General features: G+C 48.2%; 1 long non-coding RNA gene and 1 pseudogene across 1 annotated transcript; one reads left to right on the top strand and one right to left on the bottom strand.

Moving 5' to 3' along the window:
• Positions 1–304: 304 nt before the first annotated feature.
• Positions 305–12448, bottom strand: LOC129030411 (tubulin alpha chain-like; annotated as a pseudogene).
• On the top strand, positions 12379–26530 carry LOC129030407 (uncharacterized). The gene is made up of 4 exons (XR_010122744.1): positions 12379–12520; positions 22068–22194; positions 22774–22853; positions 23620–26530. It is a non-coding gene; the product is annotated as an uncharacterized LOC129030407 (long non-coding RNA).
• Positions 26531–27809: the final 1279 nt, after the last annotated feature.

Below are 27809 nucleotides of genomic sequence, written 5' to 3'. Positions count from 1 at the left end.
ATACGTATGAATTCATGGGCCCAGTGAGAGGAAGAGAAGGAAAGAAAACATCAGCTCACTGGTTTCTGGGTGAAGATGCCGGCAGAGCAGACCAGGGGCACCTGCCAAACATCAACAGATCCAGATCCATTAACAGGCACTTTAATTAATTAATTAATTATTTTTTGGAGACAGAGTTTTGCTCTTGTTGCCCAAGCTGGAGTGCAATGGTGCAATCTTGGCTCACTGCATGCTCCGCCTCCTGGGTTCAAGCGATTCTCCTGCCTCAGCCTCCTGAGTAGCTGAAATTACAGGCATGCGCCACCACGCCCGGCTAATGTTTTGTATTTTTAGTAGAGACGGGGTTTCACCATGTTGGCCAGGCTGGTCTCGAACTCCTGACCTCAGGTGATCCACCCGCCTCGGCCTCCCAAAGTGCTGGGATTACAGGCGTGAGCCACCACATCTGGCAACAGGCACTTTAATAGAGCAGGTTTCTCCAACCTCTTTCCCTTCCTTCTGTGCCCTTATTTCACCTCTACCCAGTACTAGAGGAACCAGTAGGTTAGCAGTCTCCTAGGAATAGCTTTGGAGAAAGACTCTGGAGTAAAATAGAAAAAATCAACCGCTATAGCAAGGGAGACTTGTGTTGCTTACACCAAAGAAAGGGGGCACAAGTAAGGACACACACCCATGTCAGAGCCACGCTATTAGCGAATTAAGACAAATGAACACAGTAGGTTGAGGCCCTTGTCTTTTGGGGACTATGGGGACTGAGGGAAAGGGGGAATATAGCCAAGCAGAAGACTATCAGACCTCTCTGCTCAGAAATGCAAATACACAGGAAGATGCTAAAAAAGGAAGAGGCCCAACACGTGGGGACCGACCAGCACACAAGGCCACAGCCCCTCTGGACCTAAGCATGCAGTTCCATGGTAGGGGCAGTCTGTGACCCTGGGCACTATGCTGTAGGCTCTGGGATTCCATCCTTTTGGCAAATACCCTCCCAGAGATCAAGGAGCAAGGCTCACAGATACTGGGAATAAGTCTCTAGATTAACGCTAGTAACCAGTTTCCTGAAGCCAAAGCAAGGCCATAGATGACATTTAGACAGCCCCAAGGCTCACTGTGCTTAAGAGAGCAAACACATGCTAGAATTGTGTCCAAAAACCAGAGTAGGTAGTTCCAGGCCAAGAGTATGGGTGGCCCTCGCCTTTCTGGCAGGGGCTGGGTTAGGTTCTGCTCAGTGGCCTTGCCAGGAACAGAGCCTGGCTCCATGGAGATTCTCTGTGGTTTAAGAGTACATAAGCTTGCAACCTCTCCTGGCTGAGGGGACTTTAAGCACATTATTTAAAAGCAGCCTGGCCAGGCGAGGTTGGCTCATGCCTGTGATCCCTGCACTTTGGGAGGCTGAGGCGGGTGGATCACCCGAGATCAGGGGTGTGAGACCAGCCTGGCCAACATAGTGAAACCCCACCTCTACTAAAAATACAAAAATTAGCCAGGCATGGTGGCGCATGCCTGTAATCCCAGCTATTCAGGAGGCTGAGGCAGAAGAATTGCTTGAACCTGGAAGGCACAGGTTGCAGTGAGCTGAGATCACGCCACTGCATGCCAGCCCGGGAGAGAGAGTGAGACTCTGTCTCAAAAAAGAAAAAAAAAAAAATAGCTGGGCGTGGTGGCTCACGCCTGTAATCCTAGCACTTTGGGAGGGTGAGGAGGGCAGACTGCCTGAGCTCAGGAGTTCAAGACCAGCTTGGGCAACATGGTGAAACCCTGTCTCCACTAAAATACAAAAAATTAGCCAGGCGTGGCAGTGTGCGCCCATAGTCCCAGCTACTCGGGAGGCTGAGGCGGGAGAATCGCTTGAACCCAGAAGGCGGAGGTTGCAGTGAGCTGAGATCGTGCCACTGCACTCCAGCCTGGGCAACAGAGTGAGACTCCATCTCCAAAAAAATTAAAAAATAAAAAATAATAAAATAATAATAAAAGCAGCCTCCTTGAACCTGGACTGTTCTAGAAGGGGCCATTTGTTTAGTCATTAGCTACTGCCAGAACCTTTTACTAATACATTGATCTCTGAAACCACATGTGAGCAGATATGGCTATGCTTCTGGAACAATAGTTCCTAATTTCCTCATTAGGAACTCCGTTGAGAATAAGAGGTATGGATCTTCTTGCCTAAAAATCTCATAGGCACTTTTAAGATTTACTTCATAGCCAGGCATGAGGTAGTGCCTGTAGGCTACCACATGGGGAGCTGAGGCAGGAGGATGGCTTGAGTCCAGGAGTCCAAGGCTGTAGCATGCTGTGACCACATCTGTGAGAATAACCACTACATTCCAGCGTGTGCAACACAGCGAGACCCTGTCCCTTAAAGTAAGTTGTTTCGTATCTTCATAGTCCTAGGCTGGAGACCACTGTTTTTTTTTGGAATCCTATTTCTTGGACCCTGCATTTGTAAGGCATCAGGACAGAGCCCTCAAGTCTAAGATGGCTGCTGCGGAGAGGCCTGTGAAGGCCACCTCTACTGCCCTCTCTTGGCCATCAGATGGGAGGAGTGGTTACAAGTGCTTGATTCCTTGTGGCACTGAAGTCCTGCAGCTTCTGTCCCAGAATGCTGGGGGCAGATAAACTTACGGCAGCTTTCATCAGAATCTCTAGAAAGCTTACTCTTCCTCGAACTGGGCTGGAGACAAGGGGGTACACATAAGGACCCCTGTGAAGTCGAAGTACTACAGCCTGGGTGCTGAGCCGGCGAAGATGGGTCAGGGTGGTCCGCTCACACAGGAGGGAAGCAGTACCAATCCTCCACTAGACATGCCCTGGCTGGAGGCCCTAGCAGCAGAGGCCACCCTGCCCTTTAACTTAGAAAGACATTAAAGGAAGCTGAGAAGCTTAAAGATGGCCCACTGCCTGGGCAGAATTCCACAGAGTTCCATATCACTTGCAACATCCATTGTATTTGTAGGGGTCAGGGAATAGTGGAATGAGATACACACACAACTGCGGTGCAAGAGACCAGGTGTTACAGGTGCCAGGACCCCTAGAACTCCTCATGCTCATCCTTGCTGTCCAAAGATTCTGTGCCTACTTCATAATCCTTCTCTAGGGCAGCCAGGTCCTCTCGGGCCCAGAGAGCTCCCCTTCCTCCATGCCCTCGTCCACATAACAGTGCATAAATGCCCGTTTGGCATACATCAGGTCAAACTTTTGGTTGAGGCGGGCCCAGGCCTCGGTGATGGCTGTGGTATTGTTTAGCATGCAGACTGCCCGCTGCACCTTGGCTACGGCACCCCCGGGCACCACTGTGGGGGACTGGTAGTTGATGTCAACCTGAGAAAAAACAAAGAAGTATAAGCGCCTGGTTCTGTGTTTCCTGGAAGGGTCTGTACGGGGATCCGCGGAACTAGGGAAGAGGCATTTGTCAACTTGTAAGAAACAAAGATAGAGGAAGATGATCACCACCACAAGGAAACAAACAAGTCTAGAATGAGAGAGCTTCTGCAAGACAAGACTAGTGCCTTCAAAGTCAGTCAAGAAAAAGGGGGCCGGGTGCAGTGGCTCACGCTTGTAATCCCAGCACTTTGGCAGGCCGAGGCGGGTGGATCACCTGAGGTCAGGAGTTCAAGACCAGCCTGGCCAACATGGCGAAACCCCGACTCTACTAAAAATATAAAAAAATTAGCCAGCCTGGTGGCAGGCGCCTGTAACCCCAGCTACTCGGGAGGCTGAGGCAGGAGAATCGCTTGAACCCAGGAGGCGGAGCTTGCAGTGAACCGAGATCGCGCCATTGCACTCCAGCCTGGGGGATAAGAGTGAGACTTCGTCTCAAAAAAAAAAATAAAAAGGGCGGACTCTTATGCTAAGAGACAAATAAGCATAATGCCTGCTCGTTGACTAGATCATGACTGAAAAACTGACAATAAAAAACATTGGGGGCCGGGCACAGTGGCTCACACCTGTAATCCCAACACTTTGGAAGGCTGAGGCAGGCAGATCACTTTGAGGTCAGGAGTTCGAGACCATCCTAGCCAACATGGCGAAACCCCATCTCTACTAAAAATACAAAAAATTAGCTAGGCATGGTGGTGCATGCCTGTAATCCCAGTGACTCAGGAGGCTGAGACAAGAGAATCGTCTGAACCCTGGAGGTGGAGGTTGCAGTGAGCCAAGATGGCACCACTGCACTCCATTCTGGGCAACAGAGCAAGACTCCGTCTTACCCCACTGCCACCCCCCCAAAAAAGTAGTGCATTTAAATGGGTCAGTAAGGCAAAAATAAAGGAAACAGACCTAGATGTTAAATCAAGGGAGTGGCTATACGGGTGTTAAATGAACTAGTACCCCTACTTTCCTGTAGCTTAGAAAACTAAGTTTAAAAAGTGTTAAACTTAGGGAAGATCTCCAATTAGACCTACTTTAACCATTTGTCTACCCAGAATATGTTGTTTTATTTTTTAAAAAATAGGGTCTCGCTCTGTTGCTGAGGCTGGAGTGGGGGGTACAATCATAGCTCACTGCAGCCTAAACCTCCTGGACCCAGGTGATCCTCCCACCTCAGCCTTCTGAGTAGCTAGAACTATAAGCATACACTAGCACGACTGGCTAATTTTTAAAAATATTTTGTACAGATGGAGTCTCACATTGCCCAGGCTGGGCTCAAGCCATCCTCCCACCTCTGCCTCCCAAAGTGCTGGATTGCAGGCCTGAATCACTGCACCCAGCCCAGAATATATAATACATTTTAGTGTTTCTCATCCTCAAAAAAGAAAAAGAAAAAAAAAAAAAAGGTCAACTTCCCATTAGTGTCTCTAGGGACAACAAGCTGACCATGTCCTAAAGGCAGCCTACTGTTCCCTTAAGCAGCTAAAGATCTTCCTAATATGGAGGCAGCAACAGTCTGTTTCCCAGATATCCTACCCCTCATTTCCATTTCTGAGCTACAGGACAACTCTTCCACACTAGCAAGCAGCTATTATTCCTGCCTCTCCTTCCGTTGTGGTCATGTCCACAGCAGTGTCACGGGGCAGGAAAGCTATATATGTTTTCTTTTTTTATTTTTTTTGAGACGGAGTCTTGCTCTATTGCCCAGGCTGGAGTGCAGTGGCGCGATCTTGGGTCACTGCAAGCTCCGCCTCCCAGGTTCATGCCATTCTCCTGCCTCAGCCTCCCCCAGCAGCTGGGACTACAGGGGCATGCCGCCACGCCTGGCTAATTTTTTTTCGTGTTTTTAGTAGAGACGGGGTTTCACCGTGTTAGCCAGGATGGTCTCGATCATCTCCTGACCTTGTGATCCGCCCACCTCGGCCTCCCAAAGTGAGCCACTGCGCCCGGCCGCTATATATGTTTTCTAATGCCACAGCTGCCATATTTAATCTTTCTGGAGTCTTACCTCACAACAAAACCCATAAAACAAACTAGGTCATATGCCCAGCACCCTGGGAAGGTCAACTGATAACAGGGTGGGGCATAAATGAGTGCTTCTTCCTCATTACTGCAAAAGGAAGAGAACGCATCCACAGACGCAGAACACAAGAAGCCTCTGACCTTCTCATCCGCACTTTCCCCATCATCTGATAATGGGCCTCTCTGGCTTCTGAAAGCCTTCCCTTCTGAGCAGGAGCCTATAGCACGGGTTATGTCCCTAGCACAAGTGATGAGGAGGCCATTCTCCCCATGTGACTGGCAGCCCTAGGGAACGCCTTTTTACCAGGCTAAGTAAAATGAAATTGATACTTTCCTTTCAACAAGGCGATCTTTCAAGTAGAACCCACCCTGGCTTACAGTCCAAAGGCCTGGCTTCTAGACCAGCTGAGATCTATCCAGTTAAAGGCATCCTCTAGCAGGGCACAGTGGCTCATACCTGTAACACTTTGGGAGGCCACTGTAGGTGGATCACCCATGTGCAGGAGTCTGAGACCAACCCGGGCAATATGGTGAAGCCCCACCTCTCCAAAAAATACAAAGTTAGCAGGGTGTGATGGCACAAACCTGTGGTCCCAGCTACTGAGAAGGCTGACGCAGGAGGACTGCTTGAGCGCAGGAGGTCGAGGCTGCAGTGAGCCATGATGATGCCAGTGTACTCCAGCCTGGGTGACAGTGAGATCCTGTGCATTTGTTCCTCACACCTGCCCTGCAGGAAGCTCCCTTCTCAGCAGGTACACAGGCCATGTGCTAACTGCCCTTTACCCCCGCTTGCCTTGAAACCTGTGGGACACCAGTCTGCAAAACAAATATTCGCTTGGTTTTAATGGTGGCGATGATGGCATTCTCATCCTTGGGCACCACTTCTCCATGGTAGAGCAGGCAGCAGGCCATGTACTTGCCGTGGCGAGTGTCACACTTGGCCATCTGATTGGAGGGCTCAAAGTAGGCACTGGTGATCTCTGCCACTGAGAGGTGCTCATGGTAGGCCTTCTCAGCTGAGATAATAGGTGAGTAGGTCACCAGGGGAAAGTGGATGCGAGGGTAGGGCACCAGATTGGTCTGGAACTCTGTAAGGTCCATGCTGAGGGCACCATCAAACACAAGGAAGCAGTGATGGAGGACACAATCTGGCTGATGAGGCAGTTCAGGTTGGTATAGGTAGGGCGCAGGTTGTGGCAGCAGAGCTCATAGATGGCCTCATTGTCTACCATGAAGGCAGTCTGAGTGCTCCAGGGTGGTGTGGGTGGTCAAGATGGAGTTATAGGGTTCTACAACTGTCATGGACACTTGGGGGACTGGCTAGATAGCAAATTCCAACTTGAACTTCTTGCCATAGTCAACAGAAAGCCGCTCCATCACCAGGAAGGTAAAGCCTAAGCCAGTGCCATCCCCAAAACTATGGAAGATCAAGAAGCTCTGAAGCCTGGTGCACTGGTCTGTCTGGAGTAGGAGATAACATTGTTAAGGATGTAGATGCCATGTCACCTGTCCCAACCCTCTTCTCCTGAGGAAACTTCTGTGTTGAAAGCTACTATTACCAACTACACTTGCATTCACTTCTGTATTTTAGAAAGACTTTGAAGTATAGTTTATACTTAAGTGTGTGCATCTTTTGGACATACAATGAATGAATGATTTGACATGCATAGACACCTATATAACCAAACCAACAGAGATACAGAAATTCCCATCACCCCGAGAAAGTTCCCTTGTGTCCTTTTGCTTCACCTCCATAGAGGTAAAAAAAAGATCACCTGTCCAGGTGTGGTGGTTCACGCCTGTAATCCCAGCACTTTGGCTTACCAAAGTGCTGGGATGGCAACACCCCAACTCTACAAAAACACACAAAAAGTATCTGGGTGTTGCAGTGTGCACCTGTAGTCCCAGCTACTCAGGAGGCTGAGGCGGGAGGACTGTTTGAACCCAGGAGGTGGAGGTTGCAGTGAGCTGTGACTGCACCACTAGTGGCACTCCAGCCTAGGCGACAGAGCAACTCTCTCAAAAAAGAAAAAAAAAAAAAAAGATCACCTACAGGAGGCTTGGAGTTCCTAGGGAAAAGATGACTTGGAAAGGCAGTGTTGTGCATATGCAATGGTAGGGATGAGGCAGGACAGAGGATTTGCAGTCAGAGAGCCAGGCCCTCTCTGTTTTGTTGCCCTGCCCCCTAGTTACAGCAGAGTGGGAGTGGTGGTGGCATCCTGTTGAACATACAGATTAGCAGGCCTCACCTCAGACTGGAACCCAGGAACCCGCAGCTTTAACAAGTACTCCACGCGATTCTGATACAGCTGTTTCTTGGGTAAGAAAATCATCAGTCTATACCAGACATATGGTAGTGACAGTATAAAAGAAGTCTAACCCTAGGAGGTATTTTATTTTCATTCTTGAGGAAGGGAGCACAGAATCCTACTCCTCAGGTCACTTCCAAGTCCTCAGTCTCTACTGAGCAGCAGAGAGTATGTCCAGGCAATCCCTCTACAGCAACAGGGCCAAAGTCCTGGCTCACAGGCAGCCTCATTCGTGGTTCTCAATGCCTCGGATAGGGGAAGGGTGAACTGGAGAAATGGTTGAGTGCTAAATAGGAGCCCCTCCCACCTGGACAGATCTGCATAGGAGTCTAAGAACAACAAGCTGAGCTGCTGTAGAGATGGATCAAAGGTCAAAGAAGGCTTGGATCAGACAGACCTGGCAAAGTGAGGAACAACCAGGGCAGAAGCTTGAGTCCACAAACTCAAGGCAGAGTAGGTTATTCAGGTTTCCAACCCTAGATCCGTACCCAGGACAGAAAACACATATCCCCTTAAGAGAAGCTGAGTGGACTTGACAGGCCGGAGGAATGATGTCAGGTACGAGCACAGGCTGTGGTTGCCTCCGAGCCAGGAAGAGGGTTAAGGATGCAATGACCTCCTGTAGGTGCCAGAGGCCTGCTCATCAGTTTTCAGATTCGCTCCAGCACCAAATCGATGATCTCCTTCCCCGCAGTGTAGTGGCCACGGGCATAGTTGTTGGCAGCATCTTCCACGCCAGATATCAGCTGTTCAGGGTGGAAGAGCTGCCTATAAATGTCAGTTCTTACCCCATCTTGAGAGGAAGAAAGAACAAAGGTAAAACAAGCTGGTTCATTCCCCAAGGGAATGCCAGACACCAGAACCTTTGCTGCTACGCCTCCCCAGGTACAACTGCTCAACAGAGTGATGATGCATGGCATCCCAGAGGCCCCCACTTCTTTTTCTTTTCTTTTCCTTTTTTTTTTTTTTTTTTGAGACGGAGTTTCACTCTGTTGCCCAGGCTGGAGTGCAATCGCGCGATCTTGGCTCACCACAGCCTCCGTCTCCCGGGTTCAAGCAATTCTCCTGCCTCAGCCTCCCGACCAGAGACCCACTTCTAAGGCCGGGTCCTGCCTGGGCTTGAGATGGGGAGAGCAGGTGGCACCTTCAGGGGTCCCTTCCCTCTGATCACAGCCACTTCATTGTGCTAGGTGAGGAATCAGAGTGGTGTTAAGGAGAATCTCACTTCACTTTCGAATGGGGTAAGAATACAGACTAATGTAAATTTTCACCATGGAAAAAGAAAAGAAAAAAAAAGAATACAGACTAATGAAGAAACCCAGTCCACCATTTAACATCTAAAATAACAGCTTTAAAAAATGGAGGAGGTAGAATTGTCATGATTAGGAAACTGAGGAGATCCAGATGCAGAAGGGAGGAAGCAGGAAAGCCTCCGGAAGCCAGCAACAGCCAAGTTCACATAGGCCCGCGTCCTACATGGGGGCCTATTTCAGTTAAGGCTAAGCAGGAGGCCAGTATGAATGTTCTTGGCTCCCTGCTTCTTACGCAATGGGCCACCCTCAAGAGTCTGAGGACAGGGAAAAGCAAGTTTGAAATTTCTGCTTTTACATCTGCTCCTTTCTGCAGTCTGCATTCTAAGCCTGATCCCTGACTCCTATCTGGCAGTTTCCTGGCAGAGCTGTGCGAATGATCTTCCTCTCAATACAGGAAGCCCCCAGGACCCCTTCTGAGAACACAGTCTAGACAAAAGCAATAGACTTCAGACTTCAATGCTGTTCATGGCAGAAGACTGCTTCCATCTCAAGTATTTTCCCCTTAAGCAGAGCTCCCATCTGACATTGGCGCTAACAAAAACTATGGCCTGGGGGAAGGAGCCCCCACTCCTCTGTCTACTCACCTATGACAGCAGGCTCCAGGTCCACAGACAGCCCAGGACACATGCCTGCCAGGCTGGGTCTCCCTGAAGAAGGTGTTGAAGGAGTCATCACTGCTCCCCAGGGCCTTGTGGCTGGGCATGGTGCCACTGGGCTGGATGTCGTGCTCCAGGCAGTACAGCTCCCAGCAGGCATTGCCCATCTGCACTCCGGCCTGGCCCACATGGATGGAGATGCACTCACACTGCGAGGGTGAGCAGAGGAATATGCCCTGAGTGGTGTGGAGTGAAAGGTGGGGACTTGAAAAGCCTTCCCTGGGAGCACCCCTTGTCTTTCCTCCCTGAAGGCTGAAGCTTAGTGTTACCTAGTCCAAAGTTCAGATGACTGGCAGGGTGCAGTGGCTCATGCCTATAATCCCAGCACTCTGGGAGGCCAAGGCAGGCAGATCACCTGAGGTGAGGAGTTCGAGATTATCCTGGCCAACATAGTGAAATCCCGTCTCTACTAAAAATACAAAATTAGCCGGGCGTGGTGGTGGGCGCCTGTAGTCCCAGCTACTCAGGAGGCTGAGGCAGGAGAATCACTTGAACCCGGGAGGCAGAGGTTGCAGTGAGCCGAGATCACAACACTGCACTACAGCCTAGGTGACAGAGCAAGACTCCATCTCAAAAAAAAAAGCAAAAGCAAACCAAAGAACCAAAGTCCAGAAGACTCGGTTCTCTTTCCAAGTCTTCCCATATTTTAAGCCAAACCACCTTCAGGCCCTCATTTTCCTTCATTCACTCAGAGCTTAAGAAGGTGGTTATGCCTAGGTCTCTGGGGCAGGAACTAGAGAAAGCCAAAACCAAATAGCCAAATCCCACTGCACAGTGTCCTCCCTGCTGTTTGGGGTGCCTTGGGAAAGCTCAGAGTCCTGTATTCCAAGACAGGCCCACCAAGAGCTTCTAGATTCAAGCACTGGGGCCTAGAAAAGGAGGTCTCCCATGGGCAGCAACTGTCTCCCCCACATCCCAAAAGGGCAGAAGACTAAGTTCAGACCTGTGGATCAACTGAGGAAGCAGCCTTGGAGTTAGAGCTAGCCTTCTGAAAGCTCACCCACAAACTCCCCTTTTGGGGGGACAGGCACCTACTCTAGACACCTGTCCCTGCCAACTGCAGTACAGGCAAGCTAATCCAAGCCAGTACTCCTTCATTAAGCGTCGCAGCGGAGACCAGAAGACCCACCCCACCTTTCGACTCTTTTCACTCAGGTAACTCCTATAATGGATAAACCCTCCCTCCCATCTTCTGGTCCTTCACCCAACCCACAGTCTAGGGCACCAATTTAAAAGGGCCGAGCACCTCCCAGATGTAGAAGGGATCTTCTAGGGTGACAGTAGGCAACAGTTTAACAGTCTTAGGAACTACCCTCTAAGACAGCCTCAGAGCCTTTAAGGGGGCTCAGAGCGAGGCGGGGATCAAGAGGTTTCCGGGGGGTACAGGGACCTCTGTGTACCCACCCCAAGTTCTCAGGTTTTTTTTTTTTTTTTTTGCTTTGATTTTTTTGAGACGGAGTTTCGCTCTTGTTGCCCAGGCTAGAGTGCAATGGCGGGATTTCCGCTCAACGCAACCTCAGTCTCCCAGGTTCAAGCGATTCTCCTGCCTCAGCCTCCCGAGTAGCTGGGACTACAGGCATGCGCCACCATGGCTGGCCAATTTTGTATTTTTAGTAGAGACGGGTTTCTCCATGTTGGTCAGGCTGGTCTCGAACTCCCGACCTCAGGTGGTCCGCCCGCCTTGGCCTCCCAAAGTGCTGGGATTACAGGCGTGAGCCACCCGCGCCTGGCCAGGCAAGTTCTCAGTTTTAACAGAGGGACCTCAAGTCCTTGGGCACCAAACAGGAGAAAAGTGGAGTCAAGAACATTCTTTTCAAGGCCCCAAGAGCTTACAAGAATCCCTAGTCAAGTATCGGGCCAAAGGGCGAGGACCTCTACCTCTGGCCAGAGTCGGGAGCCCAAGACAAAGACATTCAGGGGAACAGGTTTTGAACTGGAGAAACCTGTTAGAGCTTCCCAATCATCCTGGGCCTTGCCTCCTGCGCGGGAGTGTGATCTCAGAGGGAGGCGGGGACCGCAGCTACAAGCGGGCACCTCTTCGTCCAGGACCGCAGCGGGAGAAATACGGGGCGGGCCCTAGATCCCCTCCAGGCTCCAGAGCGCAGAGCCGCAGAGCCGACTCCGCTGCCCGACCTTGCGCGAAGCGCACAAGCGACCCCACCACGTTCTCGCCCACGCTTTACCGCTCGCCAGCCTCCCTAGTCCCGCAGCGCTTCTGGGGAGCTCAGAACGTTTCTAGCTCGCACCGCCTCCCGTAGGGGCAGCAGGGTAGAAAAGTGGTGCCGGCACTCCTCGGGCGTCCCCGGGCTTTCTGCAGAGCCCACCTTCGCCCTGAACGCCCAAACACCCCTAGCAGCCCCGCGCAGCCCACCCCACACCCTGGACTGCCGGGGCGCCCTTCCTTTTTGCGCTGCGGGCCCTTCCCACCGACCCCCCGTGCGCCCCCGGCATCCTCCCCATCGTGCGACACCCTCCCCCGCACAGCATGCCGCACCATGGTTGATCCAGTAGTTGAAGGTGGAGGGTCGCTGACTGCAGACACAACACGGGTCTCAAGCAACACCACGAATCCCAACGCGCGGTTACTGGCGTGGCCCTATAAATGTTCGGAGGGCCGCCGGTTGTGTCTCCTGGCGGGGACTCCCATTGGGTCGCAGCTGGACAGAGGCCGTCCCCCGCGCGACTCTCACTGGGCCAGGCCCCCACCGAGGCCCGCCCCTCTCTCCGTTATTGGCCGGCCGCTTACGAAACATTCCCGCCGCAGCGGGTCATTGGGCAGTTTGTAAAGCCAAACGGAGGCAGAGTCTCGGGCGTCCGCGTCTTCCCGGCCGGCTCGACCCTCTTCTCTGTTGGGGTGAGTGCTAGGTCTACGAGGTGGAATCTTTGGGGGAAACACCTTCGTTCTGTTTTAGTTTTAGGACTTTACACCGGTGACACCGCTGACCTGATTCGAAAAGTGTGTCGGCCTTGGAGGAGGGTGTATACTTAAGTTCAGCAACCACTACAGAAGGAAAGATGCTGTGATGAGAACCGACTGCTGGGAGTTTCCAGAGCGGGATAAGGTGCGGCTGGGGTGGGTAGGATAGGCAGACAGGCATGGGAAAGGACATTGCAGGCGCCGGTAGTTGACGTTTACTTTCCTTTTGACCGGAGCAACTGCTCAGGTTCAGGTGACTCAGATTCCCGCAAGAGCAAGGGGTCTGGGCTGGCCAAAGCAGGCTGAGGGCGGCCTGTGGGGTGGAGGTGAAAAGGAGGCGTGGGGCCTTCAATGTTAGGCTGGAGAGCTTGCGTATAATTTCCCTGGCATATAATTTCAAACCATGGAGGGGTTTTGAGCAGAGGAGTGATGTGATCACTGCAGCATTCTGAGTAGTACTTAGATGTTACTTGTGCATTATTTTTTTCCAGTGGTGGTTTCATATTGTTCCATGCTAAAGAACATTCACATACTTTTCCCTTTTTCCAAACTTTTCCTTAGTTGAAATGTTTTACTGCGAAATATCTAAGTGTAACAAATTAGCCCCTTTCTTTTTGGGAGGGTTAATTGGTGTTTGGTTTATCAAATGACTGGCCACCCCACCCAATGATTACCCTTAGTATTTGTGAGGCACATCCCAGAGGAACCCAAAGCATCGCCATCTCCTATTCATCCCCACTTCCCAGTGGACAGGTGATTGCATCTAGTTTGTATAGAATCAGGCTTGGAGACTTGAATTACCTGAGGAAAATCTGCAGCTGATATGACTTTGTGCTGATAGAACTCAGGAAGACCCTGTCACTGGCCAGTGTGACATCAGACCAGCTGTCCCCTGGATGCCTGCACCCATTTTTACACAAGACTCTAGCCATGTCATTCAAAACTGTCCTGAAATGTTTTGAAACGAAATGCCTGTTCAGGTGACTCAAGAAGGTTTAAGTCCAGAGTGCAGAGGTTAACTTCAAAGTCTGAAAAGTATTCTTTGGTCTCAATCCTTGTTAATGGGCTCCATGAGGCTGCCAGCTCTAAAGTAGGTGCCTCTGGTTAGGGGACAAGGTGAGAGAATGTGGGCAAACATCCAAATAAGTGCTTTGAAACCTCATGTATATAAAGAGTTAAGACACGGCTATTCATTGGCTGTCACTACCCCTAGCAAAACAACTCAAATGTTGCAGGCAGAACTATCAATGATTAAAATAAAGCTACCTGGTAATAAACTCAAAACATCATAAACTCAACACTGTCATCTCTTGCTTTCCTCACCTCATGAAGCACTCATTCCACCTGCTGGTAGAGTCAGCCAGTTAAAAACGTCTTTCCATTCCTGAGTTGACTCTAACCCAGGGATTATAAATACATTTGAAACAGTGACATTCAGTGTTATTTATGGAAGTTACACAATCCCCCATCCCCGCCATTGGCAGTATACTTCTTTACATCAAACTGATTAAAACTAATCCTCTTATAAGCTGTTTGGAGTTATTTCTATTATCCAGACTGCCTTCTAGCTTAGAGTTTTATTCCTAACTTTTCCTCCTCCTCTACTCTATATCACCCTACTCAACTCCTTTGCCATCACAGGCACACCATTTTCACACATCTCTTCAGGAATTTGTTCCTGGAAAAAGGGGTCCAATCCAGACCCCAAGAGAGGGTTCTTGGATCTCACACAGGAAGGAATTCAAGGCGAGTCACAGAGTGCACAAGGCGTCCTCAGAAAGCAAGAGGAGGAACGTGCCATCCCTGTTTTAAACTCTTCTTATGTAGGGGTCTTAACCATGTTAAAGCTAAGTTATGTCTACATGCTGGTGGGCTGACAGCATGACAATTTAGGAGTTTGTTGATTGAAAGAAAGTTATCCTTGGCATTTGAGTGTGTAAGTACCTCAAAGCATGATTATAACTATCTTAAAACCATATATTGTTACTCAATGTCAGGACATCTGGACATTCTGCTGTCATAGGAGTTTGTCCTCGCAGGTATTACTAAACTGCTTCCTTAGCCAAAACATCTTATGGGCACGGGTGGTGACTGGCAAGGAATATGCCTTGCTGGTTTTAGACGGAGTTGATTTTTTTTTTTTTTTTTTTTTTTGAGACAGAGTCTCACTGTGTTGCCCAGGCTGGAGTGCAGTGGTGCGATCTCGGCTCACTGCAAGCTCCGCCTCCCGGGTTCACGCCATTCTCCTGCCTCAGCCTCCTGAGTAGCTGAGACTACAGGCACCCGCCACCACGCCCAGAGAATTTTTTGTATTTTTAGTGGGGACGGGGTTTCACTGTGTTAGCCAGGATGGTCTCGATCTCCTGACCTCGTGATCCGCCTGCCTCGGCCTCCCAAAGGGCTGGGATCATAGGCGTGAGCCACCGTGCCCGGCCCCTAGATGGAATTGATTTTTTAAAATGGTATCACCCTGGCTCTCCTATGCTCCTATTTCCCTAACATAATCCTCGATTTATAAGAGATCTCTTAATCTTAAGGAGAGATGAGGTGCGAAGGTCATTCTTCTGTAACTTCTTGCTGATTTTATGGGCATAAGATTGGAGAAGTAAAAATTATCTGTTTGCCCCATCTATGGGCCCAAAGGCGGATGTCTTTATTTCCTGGGTCAGAAAATGGGATGGGCTGGAAGCCTTGTGCCAGCATTATGCAGAATTGTAATCTAGAAGACACAAACTTCACTAGGAGTTAAACAAGTAAAGGGCTAAGATTGGTAATAACCAGACAGCTATCAAAGGTCCTAAGAAGGGCAAAAAAACAGTGACACTCAGGAGGGAGCATCTTTTTGAGATGGAGTCTTGCTCTGTCACCCAGGCTGGAGTGCAATGGCATGATCTCAGTTCACTGCAACTTCCACCTCCCGGGTTCAAGCAGTTCTCTGCCTCAGCCTCCCAAGTAGCTGGGATTACAGGTGCCTGCACCACACCTGGCTGATTTTTTTTTTTCAATCAATTTAGAAAGTTTATTTTGCCAAGGTTGAGCACACACTCATGACATGACACAGCCTCAGGAGATTCTGACAACACGTGCTAAAGGTAGTCGGGGCACAGCTTGGTTTTATACATTTTGGGGAGACGAGACATCAATCAATATGTGTAAGGTGTACACTGGTTCAGTCTGGAAAGGCGGGACAACTCAAAGTGGGGGCTTCCAGGTCATAGGTAGATAAGAGACAAAAGGCTGCATTCTTTTGGGTCTTTGATCAGCCTTTCACTGAATACACAATTTACATGGAGTGGGGAGTAAAGGAATAGTCACGCTGATGCCTTGGTCTGGCTCAGTGGATCTGCATTTTTGCATAAACAATAGGGCAGAAGAAGCAATCATTCATTCATTTGTCTCAGGTGAGCAGAGGGATGACTTTGAGTTCTGTCCGTTGTCCTGCACCTGAGAACTGGGCAGCCTCATCCTGAGCATGACAGAGAAGGGGACCTGGGGCTAGGGAATCCCTGATTCAATCATGCCACTCCTCAGGAGACGTTCGGAGCCCAGGACATGTCGGGAATGAGGAGACACGAGGTGGCCGATTTTTTGTATTTTTAGTAGAGACAGGGTTTCACCATGTTGGCCAGGCTGGTCTTGAACTCTTGATCTCAGGTGATCCGCCTGTGTTGGCCTCCCAAAGTGTTGGGATTACAGGTGTGGGCCACCAGGCCTGGCCACAAGAGCACTTTTAATGGTTGACCAGTTAAGACATGGCTTGTCACTATTCATTGCCTGTCACTACCCCTAGCAAAACAACTCAAATGTTGCATCCAACTGAAGGCGGGCATATCAATGATTAAAATAAAGCTACCTAGTAATGAACTAGGGATTGACGTCTTGGTTATATTTATGCAACCAGGCAGTTTGTTCATATATTTTCTGTAGATCTTCTTCTATTTGACTGGAGGCGTTTACACGAGTGCAGCAGGGTTTATTGATTATAGTGCAAATACTCCCCCTTGTTCAACCAAGTAATCTAGTGCTAATCTATTATCCATTGCTATATTTGCTAAGGAATCAAGGAAGAGTTTTTATTTATCTAAAGCCTCCCCCATTTTATAAGACAGTCTATAGAATGAAGTAAAGTTTCGAAGAGTTGCCTTGGGATAGGCAAATTTTCCCTACGCGGCCAATAAACCATTGGCAGCCCCAACCCCAGCCAATATAAGGCCAGTTGCCTGCTTAGCTCTCAGGTGAGTGATGTTATGTAATTATATATTAAAGAGCTTTGCTTGTTCTATTATACATTGACCCCCGAACCAAACATTATCAATACACTGTGTATCCATGGGTTTCCATGATCCCAAATGAGAGACAAGTTATTTATAGGCTGATTGAATGGATGACCACATAGCCACAGGTATAATCCATTGGGGGTGCAAACCTGTATGGGATGGGAGTTGTTAAGAAGATTGAGTACCTGTAGGAGGGACTGAGGATGTTACTTATCTCTTTCTTTGCAAAACAACAGCTTTAGGTCTTCTAGGGGTTCACAAGTGTAGGTTGTGGTGTCTTTCTCAGGTGCCTGTGGGGACTTGTAAAAAACAGGTTTAATCTTGGACAGGTGTACTCAGCTAGTGAGTCCCTGAAGCTTAACAGCAGTGGAGGTGCTGTGCTTAACAATATTCCCCAATAAGGGCCCTTTCATTTTAGTTGTAATTGATTTTGGGTGATCCTCCTTTCCAAGTTTTTTTTTTTTTTTTTTTTAACAGAGTCTTCCTCTGTCGCCCAGGCTGGAGTACAGTGGCATGATCTTGGTTCACTGCTACCTCCATCTCCCAGTGCAAATGATTCTCCTGCCTCAGCCTCCTGAGTAGCTTGGATGACAGGCACCCACCACCACACCTGGCTAATTTTTGTATTTTTAGTAGAGACGGGGTTTTGCCATGTTGGCCAGGCTGGTCTTGAACTCCTGACCTCAGGTGATCCACCCACCTCAGCCTCCCAAAGTGCTAGGATTACAGGCGTGAGCCATTGTGCCCAGCCTTCTTTCCAGGTTTTTAATAAGACTAAGTCTCCTGGTTGAATAGGGGAGCTACGAATATTTATGGCAGTGGCCTGCCTGACACAGGTATATTGAAGAAACATGCATGTAACATATGACTTTGTTTACGCTGTGGTGAAGACTTAACCCCACACCTGGTCATAGATCCTGCTTATAATTTGATATCTTATTGCCATAAATAATCTGTTCTGTTAGTTTTATGATCTTTATTTTAATGTTAATGCTGGCCAGTTGTATGTGAATCCCAAGAGGGGAAATGTATAGTGAGGTATGTCTGACCCCCAGCTTCCCATTATAACCTGAACTAGTTTTTCAGGGGTTTTTTTTTTTTTTTTTTGAGACGGAGTCTCGCTCTGTCTCCCAGGCTGGAGTGCAGTGGTGCGATCTTGGCTCACTGCAAGCTCCGCCTCCTGGGTTCACGCCATTCTCCTGCCTCAGCCTCCTGAATAGCTGGGACTACAGGCGCCCGCCACCATGCCCGGCTAATTTTTTGTATTTTTAGTAGAGACGGGGTTTCACCATGTTAACCAGGGTGGTCTCGATCTCCTGACCTCGTGATCCGCCCGCCTCGGCCTCCCAAAGTGCTGGGATTACACACGTGAGCCACCGCGCCTGGCCTTTTTCAGGGTATTTTTAAAATTCTCTTTGTCCAAGAGGGGGTTCTGCTCTGTTGGGGGGCTTAGGGTTTTTTTATTTTTTAGTTTATATTCCTCCTTTTTTGTCAAGGTATGCCAGAGGCAGTATTAAAAAACTAACCAGGCTGGGCACAGTGGCTCATGCTTTTAATCCCAGCACTTTGGGAGGCCGAGGCGGGTGGATTACCTGAGGTCAGGAGTTTGAAACCAGCCTGACCAACATGGTGAAACCCCATCTCTACTAAAAATACAAAATTAGCTGGGCGTGGAGGCGCATCCCTGTAAGCCCAGCTACTAGGGAGGCCGAGGCAGGAAAATCGCTTGAACCCAAGAGGCAGAGGTTGCAGTGAGCCAAGATCACACCATTGCACTCTAGCCTGGGTAACAAGAACAAAACTCCATCTCAAAAAAAACAAAAAACAAAACAAAAAAACAAGAAAATGAAACCCCAAAAGTTTACATTTTATCAAGATAATTCCTATGCTATGTTTATTAGGATTTTGGTTGCTAAAACAACTGAGATTTAAAGCGTTAAAGCTTTTTTTTTTTTTGACAGAGTCTCTCACTCTGTCCCCCAGGCTGGAGTGCAATGGCTTGATCTCGGCTCACTGCAACCTCTGCCTCCTGGATTCAAGCTATTCTCCTGCCTCAGCCTCCGAAGTACCTGGGACTACAGGCGCGTGCCACCACTCCCAGCTAATTTTTGTATTTTTAGTACAGATGGGGTTTCACCATGTTGGCCAGGCTGGTCTTGAACTCCTGACCTCAGGTGATCCGCCTGCCTCGGCTTCCCAAAGTGCTGGGATTACAGGTGTGAGCCACCGTGCCCGGCTACCTTTTTTTAATATAAAATTACTCTCTTTATAACTTGCCTTACCAAAAATACATCTTCATTTCCAAAACTTTTTTCATCTCTCTCCCCTACTTACTCATTCCTTTCTACCTTTTTTCATAAGTAACCATTTTCTTTTCTTGAGATGGTGTTTCACTCTTGTTGCCCAGGCTGGAGTACAATGGCACGATCTTGGCTCACCACAACCTCCACCTCCCGGGTTCAAGCGATTCTCCTGCCTCAGCCTCCCAAGTAGCTGGGATTATAGGCATGTACCACCACACCCGGCTAATTTTATATTTTTAGTAGAGATGGGGTTTCTCCATGTTGATCAGGCTGGTCTTGAACTCCCAACCTCAGGTGATCCATCCACCTTGGCCTCCCAAAGTGCTGCGATTACAGGCATGAGCCATTGCACCCAGCTTTTTTTTTTTTTTCCCCCGAGATGGAGTCTTGCTCTGTCGCCCAGGCTGTAGTACAGTGGCATGATCTTGGCTCACTGCAACCTCTGCCTCCCGGGTTCAAGCAATTCTCTTGCCTCAGCCTCCTGAGTAGCTGGGATTACAGGTGCCTGCCACCACGCTTGGCTAATTTTTGTGTTTTTAGTAGAGACGGTGTTTCACTATGTTGGCCAGGCTGGTCTCGAACTTGTGACCTCAGGTGATCCTCCTGCCTCAGCCTCCCAAAGTATTGGGATTACAGGCGTGAGCCACCGTGCCCAGCCATAAGTAACCTTTTTTTTTTTTTGAGTCAGAGTTTTGCTCTTGTTGCCCAAGCTGGAGTGCAATGGCATGATCTTGGCTCACCACAACCTCTGCCTCCCGGGTTCAAGTGTCTGCCCTGCCTCAGCCTCCTGAGTAGCTGGGATTACAGGCATGTGCCACCACGCGCAGCTAATTTTGTATTTTTAGTAGAGAGGGGGTTTCTCCATGTTGGTCAGGCTGGTCTTGAACCCTGACCTCAGGTGATCTGCCCGCCTTGGCCTCCCAAAGTGCTGGGATTACAGGTGTGAGCCACCACACCCAGCCAAGTAACCATTTTCTTCTTTTTTTTTGAGACAGAGTTTTGCTCTTGTTGCCCAGGCTGGAGTGCAATGGTGCCATCTCGGCTTACTGCAAACTCCGCCTCCCGGGTTCAAGCAATTCTCCTGCGTCAGCCTCCCGAGTAGCTGGGATTGCAGGCATGTGCCTCCACGCCCAGCTAATTTTGTATTTTTAGTAGAGACGGGGTTTCACCATGTTGGTCAGGCTGGTCTTGAACTTCTGACCTCAGGTGATCTGCTCACCTCAGCCTCCCAAAGTGCTGGGTTACAGGCGTGAGCCACCGTGCCCGGCCCAAGTAACCATTTTCAAGTCCATAATTTGAATTGACCCTTAGATGGCTTCTGAATTAGACAACATTATTCTTTTTCTCAATAAGACTAGTTCCCAGGAGGCTTTTGCCCTCCAATGCTGCCCAGAGAGAAGCTGAATTAAACAACCCAAAGAATGAAAACCATCAAGACCAGAAGGAAAATGACAGGTGTAAGCTTAGGGCATACAAGCTGAGGGTTGCGTGTGTCACTAGTGAGGCATACACAGCAAATATGCAGCCGAGAAAGGGGACAAGGGGGACTGAGAACCAGTAGGTGCTGGCAAATATGCCTCTGAACCTCAATTTATCCAACAGCCCTGGACAGGGGCCTATAACCCCCAGTTCCCAGTGAATATAAAGAACCATGAGCATCCCATGACTCCTGGGGCTCAGAAGGCTCAACAGGAAAAGGAACAACACAGGGAAGGGAAGGAACGCAAAGGGCACTCACTTGTCTGTGAATCTGAAAACTTAAGAAGCATTTTATAGAGAAAACCATTCCACAGTCCTAGAAACATGTTTTTCCATATCATAAACTTTTCTTAATTGGATATAACTCAGACATCCATCAAGTAATCCAAGGAAAGCTATGGACCAAAATTTTTGTTAGTCTTTATGGAAGTTTGGATTTTTTAGGGTTTGTGTTTGTTTGTTTGTTGTTGTTGTTGTTGTTTTTGAGATGGAGTCTCACTCTGTGGCCCAGGCTGGAGTGCAGTGGTGTGATCATGGCTCACTGCAACCTCCATCTCCCAGGCTTAAGCAATTCTCCTGCCTCAGCCTTCCGAGTAGCTGGGATTACAGGCATGCACCACCATGTCCGGGTAATTTTTGTATTTTCAGTAGTGATGCAGTTTCACCATGTTGGCCAGGCTGGTCTCAAACTGCTGGCTTCAAGTGATCCACCCATTTTGACCTCCCAAAGTGCTGGGATTACAAGCGGGAGCCACCACACCCAGCTGGAAGTTTGGTTTTTAAGAAGCCTTTTTCACATTTTTTTTCTCAGTGTCAAATTAGTCTCTAATATTTCCATTTTATCTAGAACTCACTGAATTGTATAAGAAAAACAAAATCTCAGCCAGGTGCAGTGGCTCATGCCTGTAATGCCAGCAGTTTGTGCGCCTGTATTCCGAGCTATTCGGGAGGCTGAGGCAGGAGAATCGCTTGTACTCGGGAGGCAGAGGTTGCAGTGAGCTAAGATCACGCCACTGAACTCCAGCCTGGGTGACAAGAGCCAAACTCCGTCTCAAAAAAAAAAAAAGAAAAGAAAGTTATCCTTGGCATTTGAGTAAGTATGTCAAAGCATAACTATAATTATTTTTAAAACATATTGTTATGCAATATTGGGACAGCTGGACGTTCTGCTGTCATAGGAGTTTGTTCTTGCAGGCATTACTAAAACATCTTCAAGACATCTTATGGCCATGGGTCGTGACTGGCAAGGAATGTGCCTTGCTGGTTTTAAGCTGGAGTTGATTTTAAAATGGTGTCACCCTGGCTTTCCATGCTCCTGTTTCCTTAACCCCATGGTCAACTCTAGTTTTCAAGCAATCCAAAGTATCCTGATAAACCTGCATCCTTTCTCTCTATATATCCTCCCCATCCTCCTCCACCACATAGCAATGAAGTGACACTGTGAATTGAAGTAACACCCGTCAGTCTGGGCAAGGGAAGGACAAAAGAAGTTCGATGGAGAGGCTTTTATGGGAACAAGAATATCCTGTTAACCTAGTGGTGAAGAATCAAGGTAAACAGAGATAGACCAGGACCATGTTTCAGGATTTATTCTTGAGCCAGTGCCAAGACTGTATAGGCAGTACCTGGCTTTCAAATGGTGGAATTTCTTTCTTTCTTTATTTTATTTTATTTTTTTGAGACTGAGTCTTGCTCTGCCACCCAGGCTGGAGTGCAATGGCGCGATCTCGGCTCACTGCAACCTTGGCCTCCTGGGTTCAAGCGATTCTCCTGCCTCATCCTTCCAAGTAACTGGGATTATAGGCACCCACCACCATGCCCAGCTAATTTTTTTGTATTTTTTGTAGAGACTGGGTCTCACCATGTTGGCCAGGCTGGTCTTCAACTCCTGACCTCAGGTGATCCACCCGCCTCAGCCTCCCAAAGTGCTGGGATTACAGGTGTGAGCCACCGTGCTTGGCCTGGAATTTCTTACAAATACCTTAGAACAGTTGCCCAAGCTGAGTGTCGATATGAGCTTTCTTTTCTTACTGTCTTAGCTTGAAATTTATTTCCCCTTTGACTCAGGCAACTGCTCTCTAGGATAGAACCCCCAGTTTCCAGCCAATGCCTATTTTACATCTCGTTTCAGGGCCCATTCAGGACACAGGGGAGAAGGGATGATGTATAAACCCATGGAGTTGCTCACTCTCCTCTTACCTCCTTGAGGCAGTAAGTGTTCCCAGCCCACATTCTCTCCTCAGTAGTTTCCCTATCATTATGTAAGTCAGAGTTTATCCTGATCCCCAACTTGAAATAGACTGTCTGGGGTCACCAGGTTTGGATTGTGAAGGGACCCTGCCCTCACAGCAGCACAGGCCTTGCTCCTGGCATTCAACATTAGAATTGTTTGTTATGGCGCTGTGCTTCCGGTACACATATGGGCTTGTGTCATACGTTAAAAACTACTCAACATCTATTGTTTCTCTCCGAGGCAAAATGCATTCTAAGTTTCAGCTGACTTCAGGTGAATTTGATGGACACTCCTGCCACTTAACTCTAAATTCTGACACCTACAGATTCCAGGAATTTAATTTTCCAAACACAAGAAAATCTTGGTCATAATTGAATGGTTGGTTAGCACATTAGCTGGGCGTGGCGGCACATGCCTATAGTCCCAGCTACTCAGGAGGCTGAGGCACAAGAATCTCTTGAATCTGGGAGGTGGAGGTTGCAGTGAGAGGAGATCACGCCACTGCACTCAGCCTAGGTGTCAGAGGGAGACTCTTTCTAAAAAAAAAAAAAGAAAAGGAAAAAAAAAAAGTTGCACCTGCTGAGGTTAACATCTTTATTCCCTTACCCTCTGAAGACTTAGCCATGGTCACGACCACATTGAAATACTCTCTCACTAACCTGTATAACGGTTTTCACTGTCTTTTTCAAACAGCATTGAGAAAAAAGTATAGTACCTATTCTATTTTTTTTTTTTTTGAAACAGAGTCTCTGGTACTCAGGCTGGAGTGCAGTGGTGTGATCTTGGCTCACCGTAACCTCAAGCTCCTGAACTCAAGCAATTTTCCTGCCTTGGCCTCCCAAAGTGCTGGGATTGCAGGTGTGAACTGCCACACCTGGCCCCCCGACTATTCCTGTATCAGAAATGTAACTCGCCCACTCACCACCAGCCCACACTCTGAGTTCTCCCATCACTCCACTGCCTGCTCCTCTGCTGATCACAATGGAAGAAGAGATCATGGCATTTGTCATTGACAATGGCTCCAGCACATGCAAAGCTGGCTTTGCTGGGTACAGTTCCCCCTGAGCCATGTTCCCCTCCATCAATGGGCATCCCTGGCACCAGGGCATGATGGTGGGCATAGGCCAGAAGGACTCCTACCTGGGTGATGAGGCCCAAAGCAAGTGCAGCATCCTGACCCTGAAAGTGCCCCGTGGACCACTGCATCATCACCAACTGGGATGACATGGAGAAGATCTGGCACCACACCTTCTACAATTAGCTGCACGTGGCTCCCAAGGAGCACCCAGTGCTGCTGCCTGAGGCCCCTCTGAACCCCAGGGCCAACAGAAATAAGATGACTCGGATTGAGACGTTCAACACCCCAGCAAGGTACATGGCCATCCAGGCTGTGCTGTCCCTGTACACCTCTGGTCACACCACTGGTATTATCATACACAGCCGAGACCCACACGGTGCCCGTCGACAAGGGCTATGCCTTCCCCCATGCTATCCTGCATCTGGATGACTGGCACCTGACCGACCACCCCATGGAGATCTTCAGGGAGCCCAGTTACTGCTTCACCACCACAGCCAAATGGGAGATCGTGCGCAACATCAAGGAGAAGCTGCGGAAATGGCCACCACAGCGTCCTCCTCCTCCCTGGAGAAGATCTAGGAGCTGTCCAAGTGGCTCCAGTGTCTGGAGGCGCTGTTCCAGCCCTCCTTCTTGGGTATGGAATCTTGTGGCATCCACCAGGCCACTTTCAACTCCATAAAGTATGATGTGCACATCCGCAAGGACCTGCTTGCCAACGTGGTGCTGTCTGGCGACACCCCTGTGTACCTGGGCATCACCTACAAGATGCAGAAGATCACGACCCTGGTGCCCAGCTCCAAGAAGATCATCACCTCCCCTGAGCACAAGTCCTTGTGTGGATTGGCAGCTCCATCCTGGCCACCTTCCAGCAGATGTGGATCATCAAGCAGGAGCAGGATGAGTCAAGCCCCTTCATCACCCACTGCAGATGCTTCTAAATGGACTGCAAGCAGATGCGTGTCATGTGCTTCATGGATTAATGTAGAAGTATAAATTTGCCCCTGGCAAATGCATACACCTCATGCTAGCCTCAATAAACCAGAATAAGCCTTTCAAAAGAACTGGTCCTTGAAACTTGTGTATCAGCACTGGATTGTAGAACTTGTTGCTGATTTTGACTTTAACTGTTCCCTTGGTATTTGTTTAATACCCTGTACATATCTTTGATTTATACCCTTAGTACATGTGGCTCAGTAACTTCATGGCTGAGGTGAGGACATGCTTGTGGGAGGGAAGTCTGTGGCTTGGTGAGTCTGTGTGAGCTGCAGTCTCCTTAACTGTGCAGGTACTAATGTGTCGGAGAGCTCAGTGTTCCAGGATTTTCCTTTTATTTTTTTTTTGAGACAGAGTTTCGCTCCAGTTGCCCACGCTGGAGTGCAATGGTGCGATCTTGGCTCACTGCAACCTCCGCCTCCTGGGTCCAAGCGATTCTCCTGCTTCAGCCTCCCAAGTAGCTGGGATTACAGGCATGCGCCACCACAGCTGGCTAATTTTGTATTTTTGGTAGAGACAGGGTTTCTCCATGTTGGTCAGGCTAGTCTGAAACTCCCGACCTTAGGTGATCCACTGCGCCCAGCCATTCTAGGATTTTTCTAGAGCCTGGCAAGAGCTCCTGAACCAGTTTCATTTCTGTCTTGCTGGTCTATTAGTGTTAAGTCTTGAGCTAGAAGCGGTTTACATTTACACCTGTAAATTTACTCATTCTTTTAATTTATGTAAGTTTTTTGTACATAATTCTCAATTTTTAAAGAGATGACCACAAATTTTGGTTTTCCACTGTTATTTATGTAAGGAAAAATAAAGTTATTTATGTAAAGAAAAAAGAAAGTAAACCAAAAAATAAATATAATTCGCTCTAACCTCTAGCTCCATTTTCAAAAGTCTGCATGAACTTCGTTAAATTAGTCCCCTTAAAATGATAACAGTATTCAGCAAAGTTTATTTTAAATTCTCTTCAAAACTATTTACTGAACTATTATAAATTTGTCAGACACTAGGCCATGCACCAAGAGCAAATAGGATATTTATTCTGAGTCCTTATGCTTATGAAATTTATCATCCTTGGAAGTGAGGAAGTAGAGTCAGGTGTTTAATTTTTAAATATGTATACATTTAGGAGATAATGGAAATGAAATGCTATCTGATTTTGAAGGGAAGAACTGATGTTTAGAAAAGTGGGCTTTGTATAGAACCACTACTTACATTCTTTTAAAAATCTTACTGTTGCCAGGCACGGTGGCTCACATCTGTGATCCCAGCATTTTGGGAGGTTGAAGCAGGAGGATCACTTGAGGCCAGGAGTTCCAGACCAGCCTGGGGAACACAGTGAGACCCCACCTCTACCAAAAAAAAAAAAAAAAAAAAAAATAGCCGGGCACAGCAGCATGCAGCTGTAGTCCCAGCTACTCATAGGCTAAGAGGCAGGAGGATCATTTGACCCTCGGAGTTCGAGGTTGCAATGAGCCACAATCATGCCATTGTGCTCCAGCCTCAGTGACAGAGTGAGGCCCTGTCCCAAGAAAAATAAAAACCTTATTGTGAAAACATGTTCAGAAAAGTACACAGAAGATGTACAGCTCAATTTATTACATAGCAACTATCAAGATTTTTAAATGTAGAACATTACCAGCATTGCAGAAGCTCTCCTCATGCCCCCTCCAAATCATTACTCCTACCTTTATCATAAATCAAGTGTCCATATATATGCATGGGTTTGTTTCTGAGCTCTTTTGTTCCACTAGTCTATTTGTCTATCCTTGTGACAAGCTACACTGTCTGTCCAATAGAAAAATTCTCCCACCTTGTTTTTCTCCATGACTGTCTCGGCTACTCCTGTTCCTCTGCATTTTCATTTAACTTTTACAATCACGTTTGTTGAATTTCACACACACAAACTTTTTGAGTTTTTGACTGGGATTTACTGAATTTATACACCAGTTTGAAGTTGAGATTGTTAACAATATTAGGAGTTAACCAACTTTTTTCTTAAAAGGGTTAGATAAGTATTCTAAGCTTTGTGGGCTGAGGCAGAATTGGAGATACTTATATAACCATTTACAAAACATAAAAACCAGCCAGGTGCAGTGGCTCACACCTGTAATTCCAGCACTTTGGGAGTCCAAGGTAGAAGGATCACTTGGGCCCAAGAGTTTGAGACCAGCCTGGGCAACACGGCAAACCCTGTCTCTACCAAAAATACAAATTAGCTGGGCACGCTGGCACGTGCCCGTGTTCCCAGCTACTCAGGAGGCCCAGGTGGGAGGCTCACCTGAGCCTGGGAGGTCGACGCTGCAGTGAGCTGTGATTGTGCCACTGCACTCCAGGCTAGGTAATAGAGTAAGACCCTGTCTCAAAAAAAAAAAAAAGTAAAAACTATTTTTAGCTTGAAAGTTTCTGAGCCTCAGTAGGTACTGGCTGAATGAATTTGGCCTGTGGGCTATAGTTTCCTGGCCCCATGAATTTGTTTTCTTTTACTTTCTCTCAGTAATGTCATATAAGGTTTTGTGTTGTGGTCTTACACATCTACTGTTAGTTATGTCTAGCCCCTAGTTTTCTAGTTCTCTCCTCAGTTGTGCCTAAGCTGCTGTTAAAGAATTCCAGTGAACTTTAAATTTAGAGACAGGGGCTCATTGTTGCCCGGGCTTGAGTATAGTGGCCATCATCATAGCTCACTGAAGCTTCTAACTCCTGGGCTCAAGTGATCCTCTCATATCAGCCTCAAAAGTAGCTGGGACTACAAGCAGGTACCACCGTACCAGGCTATTTTATTTATTTTATTTTTCGTAGAGACAGGGTCTCACTATGTTGCCCATGCTGGTTCCACTGTATTTTTTCTTTCTTTTTTTGAGACGGAATC

The sequence above is a fragment of the Pongo pygmaeus genome, chromosome 1, assembly GCF_028885625.2.
Source record: "Pongo pygmaeus isolate AG05252 chromosome 1, NHGRI_mPonPyg2-v2.0_pri, whole genome shotgun sequence".
NCBI lineage: Eukaryota > Metazoa > Chordata > Mammalia > Primates > Hominidae > Pongo > Pongo pygmaeus.
The sequence above is the reverse complement of the archived record's forward strand: the minus strand, read 5'-3'. Positions and strand labels throughout refer to the sequence as shown.